Source organism: Berghia stephanieae, chromosome 11, assembly GCF_034508935.2.
Source record: "Berghia stephanieae isolate SIO BIC M18660-M18661 chromosome 11, UCSD_Bste_1.3, whole genome shotgun sequence".
Taxonomy (NCBI): Eukaryota; Metazoa; Mollusca; class Gastropoda; order Nudibranchia; family Aeolidiidae; genus Berghia; species Berghia stephanieae.
Genome location: NC_088370.1, coordinates 13,223,448 through 13,228,549, shown reverse-complemented (window position 1 = coordinate 13,228,549; position 5,102 = coordinate 13,223,448). Strand labels below are relative to the sequence as shown.

At 34.3% G+C, this 5,102-nt stretch overlaps 1 protein-coding gene across 7 annotated transcripts in view; it reads left to right on the top strand.

Annotated features, from left to right (window-relative positions):
- The first annotated feature begins 4,498 nt into the window (after positions 1-4,498).
- LOC144957388 (NPC intracellular cholesterol transporter 1-like) overlaps positions 4,499-5,102 on the top strand; it is a 53,119-nt gene continuing 52,515 nt past the window's right edge. For 3 of the 7 annotated variants that reach the window (XM_078888655.1, XM_078888657.1, XM_078888652.1), the window contains exon 1: positions 4,499-4,558. The gene's annotated coding sequence lies outside the window, so the exon portion shown is untranslated. Of the gene's footprint in view, positions 4,632-5,102 lie in introns of all 7 variants that reach the window. The other 4 variants (XM_078888653.1, XM_078888651.1, XM_078888654.1 and 1 more) reach the window with 3 other exon arrangements.

The following is a 5,102-nucleotide window of genomic DNA, read 5'->3' as shown; positions in this document are numbered from 1 at the left end:
TTTGTTTTTTTTTCTTTTTTTTTTTGTTCACCTTAAAAAAAAATATTTCAACCACAAATAATCACATTCACAATGAAATGACAATACCAGTAGATTTTAATTATTCCAAACGTAATCAAAAAATAATCACGAAAGAGAATACAACTAAAAAATAAAGCGACGAGACATAATGCGACAACACCTTGACAATACAAGTCCATTTCGTTCAATCGAAAAATTAAAGAGATGCTTTAATCCCTCAACGACGAGATTAATATTTCTGTTACATTACTGGTTTTCAGTAGTACGTAGTAACTGTAAAGTTTTTATCGAGAAGCAACAACAGCGATATGACTCGAGTTTCATGCAGAGCTCAAATTGCATCATTTTTACTGCTCTCTTGGTGGTTAGAATGATTGTGCCGGTGGTGGTAGTGGTTGGAATAGTGGTAGCGGTGCTGATGGTGGAGGAGGAGGAGAAGGAAGAGGAGACGGTGAGGGAGGATGTAATTATGGTAGTGGTTTTGGTGGTGCTGTTGGTTAGAATGATAGTTGTGGAGACGATGACTGAAATTATATGATGATGTTGATATTGTTTTTATTGCTATTGTAGTACTTGTTGTTAATGTTGTTGTTGTTGTTGTTAATGATGATGATAATTATGATGACAACGACGATGTCGTCGACAATGATGATTACTATACGATATTACAAAGTTTATTCAATCTTAGGCTTTCGCCAATAAATCATACAATTTGATAACATACATGAAAGTGGCAAAAAAATGGTAAATGGAACCATACAATAAACTGATACCATTAACAACCACACACAAAAAAACAAAAAAAAAAACAAAAAAAAACAATCGTAATTCCACCAATACGTACAATAATAATAATAATGATAATGATAATAATAATAATAATAATAATAATAATAATAATAATAATAATAATAATAATAATAATAATAATAATAATAATAATAATACCATCATCATTACTACCACCACCACCATCATTATTACGTTTCCAATCAGTTTTTCTCGTTTTTAAAAATTTGATACCTATAATAGACGAAAATTCCGGTGATTTTTTTTAAAAGGGTAGTTAAAATATCTACGATTTTATTAACCCTGAAAGCTACGATTTTTATTTTCCTATTTCAAGTAGGCAGTCTGCTATGACAAGTATCAGTTCCATAGTAAAAAAAAAAAAAGACAAACAAAAACAAAGTTTATTTAATCTTAGGCTTTCGCCAATAATTCATACAATACAATTAAGACAAAACAATGCTACCAATCTCTCCTCATGCATTCGTTATAACAATAACGACCGTGTTATCTTTACTCCTTACCCAACCAACCCCTCGCTTCCCGCCTCTTCATCACGAACTATCTTATGTATGTATTAGCCTCAGGACGGGCAAGTACGGAATCTGCCCACCCTTCCGTTAAACGTATTTTATTTCCTCTATAACTTAGTTAGAATTCAACTCTCTCTTTTCTCAGAAGAGTATTTCTCGTATACTAATTCAATTGTTGAGAAAACCAAAATGGTGGTTGTATTTTATATATTTATTTAGTCGTGACTTTTGAATAAAAGTGTTTTGTTTTATTAGAGGAAATACAATAGAAAATTACATTGTTTTGCAAAAAGATATAGTCTGGCAATAAAAATACAGCGGTAATTACTTTAAGAAATTGAACAAAAAAAGAACTAACAAATTAATTTGTTAAAAAAAAACAAACAAAAAAACCAAACAAACAAACAAAAAAATCAAATAAGAAAACAATTTAAATAAATGAGTTTTGAGAAGCACTAAAGAAAACGAGAAAAAAAAAGAAAGAAATAATTTAAATGGATAAACAAATATATAAAAACAACACAAATTAATACTAAATTGATATAATATTAGTAAATGAATAAATTAAATTCAATACTGGAACCTTCGCAATGTCATTACATTTACGGTACCAGCACAAGAAAGGCAATAAATAAGAAAAAGTTCGTTTGCCAAAATCTGTATAGTGTTCACTGGTTTATAAGGTGGGCTCATTTGAATTAGCCCGACCAAGTACTAGAGTGCCAGACAGCAAAATCAGAGTTCACTGTCCAGGCGACAAGACGATGGGATGACGATGTGGGCGGAGTGGAGTGGTTGGGGGGGGGGTGGGGGTGGGGGATAAAAAGAACAGGAGCGTATCCTAGTTTATGCATTACGGGGTGCATGGTGATTCGCAATCTATCAAAAATACACACAAATTGATTTCAGTACGAAGTATCAAGTTTAAGTACTAACTTTTGAAATGATCTAATTTAAATTAGATTATTTCGGACCTGGTAATACAGCATATCACTTGAAAAAACAGGCTGGTATTTGCCCACCCTGCCCATTATTACCAGCCGTCCCTGGGTGTCACTTCGCCCAGCAACGGCGGTCATCGTGGTTCTTAATAAAGACAATCGGTACTTTTTATTCTTCATGCAGGCTAGAACTTTTCATATGTCTTGTGATCAAAATGTGTAAAAGTCAAAACATGATCAGATTTATAATGGGTTTTTTTCTCCCTCTGGATACGCTCTTATGCTCATCGGAGAAATATTTCATAAGGGCGTCCGCCATTGTTACTAAGTTACCATGCGTCAATACGAGGGAAGTGACGTTACGACTGTTGAAGCGTATTACAAACTCCATTTTTAGAATGCAAATCATCTGGTAGATAGGATATAATACCTTTTGGAGGCTGTAGGTCACATATCTGATTTTGACTGAGCCGGGTCGAATCGTTGTCCAACGCACCCCCCCCCCCCCCCCCCCGCCCTCCCCTTTGCTCTTGCCCTCACTCCCCCCCCCCCTCTTTCCCTTTGCTCTGGCCCTTTACTCCTCCTCCTCCCCCTTCCCCTTTGTTCTTAAATTAAAATCAAAATTGAGCTTTTATATAGCGCAATATCCACTTAACGTGCTCAAAGCGCTTTACAAGGGGTCCCTGGTCAACAGCAACATTTAACATGTAGGACGGGACATGCCGCCTGTTGGGCGATATTACAATTTTTGGGACAAAGACAACGCTGTTAACGGCCAGGTACTCATTTTACACCTGAGTACGGTGAGAGAATGCGAGTAAAGAGTCTTTTCCAAGGACTCAACTATGTGTCGAGCGAGGCTCGAACCCAGGACCTTCCGATCCGAAAGCGAGTGTCATACCACTGGACCACATAGCCGCACTTGCCCTCTACCCCCCACCCCCTCCCTCCTCTTTGCTCTTGTCCTCTACCCCCCCCCCCTCCTCCCCTTTGCATTTATCCTCTACTCCCCACCCCCTTCCTCCCCTTTGCATTTGTCCTCTATCCCCCCCCCCCCGCCCCGCCCCTTTGCTCTTACCCTCTACTCGCCCCCCCCCCCTCCCACACACACACACACACACACACCATTCCCTCCCCAACTTGTTGAAAACGTCAACTCCACAATAACAACGAAAGTTTATCAAATCCTTCATTTCATTGACGAGTTCAAATACCTCGAAAGCTCCCGATAAGATGCTGCTGCTGTATTTTGATCAAACACATTTATAAAATTTTGGCCAGGCAAGTCGTCCGTTAACCCTCTCCTTACCAACCATCATTAGAATTGAATTTCCCCCGAAAATTCACACCCACCCGACACAGAAATAGACTTTTCTTCTTCAAACAAAAAATAAACAAGTGCATTCTATACAGAATGTTGTTCGGCAAAACGAGTCCTACAGCTCGATCGATTTAAAGGACACTCATCTTGACAAAAACTCTCAAACCTGGGAATTCGCAAAGTCTTCTTTAAATCCCAGGTTTGAGAGTTTGGGTTTTTTTTCAAGATGAGAGTCATCATTTAAATCGGTTGATATTTGAAGCACGAGTTTTCTGGCCAAATTGTTTAATACGTTTCTTCCAACGTACGACAGTTAATTAGATAAGATGCTGACAATTGAATCCATTTTTTTTCATTTCATATTAGACTTGGTTTCCCGGGTTTAAGAGATTTTGCCAAGATGAGAGTCATTTAAATCGGTCAATATTTGATTGAAGGACGAGTTTTCTGGCCAAATTTTTAAATTCGAGTTTTTCCAGAATACGACGGTTAACTGGTTAATCTCACCGACATAATACCGTGTTGATGCGATAAGTCACATGATAATATTTAACTCACTCAACCCTAACACCGACTATATCCGTAGTTTACCCGGGGTTAATTTTACCCCAAGCCTATTTATTACATTTTTCTGAGACAAATTATAGGCGTAGTATCAAAGCTAATGATTTTAGTTTTTACATGTAGTTGAATAAAAGATTTTCTATGTACATGCTCATTTTAACATTATTTTCTCCAATTTTTAAAAGTAGCAAAAAATATCTAGGATTGAGTGAGATAAACCATAAGATTTTTGTCCAAAATGAATATAGGGCATATTGTCATGTTTTCTTAGCATTGTGACCTCTGACCTTATGATATTGTATAATATATATATATATTTGGGGATCATCAGTCTGGCCCTGTCAAATCACATTATATTATTTATTTATCATTCACTGTGAAGGTTAAAGGTTGATGCCTCGTTGTTGTGTCTTCAGTTTTGATTTATTCTGGACTTGTATGAAAGCTGGAATGTGGATAGATGTATTTGTAGAATTTTTTTATCTTTTATGTAATAATGAAATAGATAGTAATATTTTAGTATCGTCAATAAAAATAATAATGAAAGCAATAATGATAATAATGATAATGATAATAATAATAATAATAATCATCATCATCATAATAATAATAATAATAATAATAATAATAATAATAATAATAATAATAATAATAATAATATAATGATGATAATAATAATAATAATAATAATAATAATAATAATAATAATAATATAATAATAATAATAATAATAATAATAATAATAATAATAATAACAATAATGATGATAAAGATGATGATGATGATGATGATGATGATGATGATGATGATGATGATGATGAGGATGATGATAATGCAATTAATAATAATAATGATAATAGTAATAATAATAATAATAATAATAATGATAATAATAATAATAATAATAATAATAATAATAATATATAATAATAA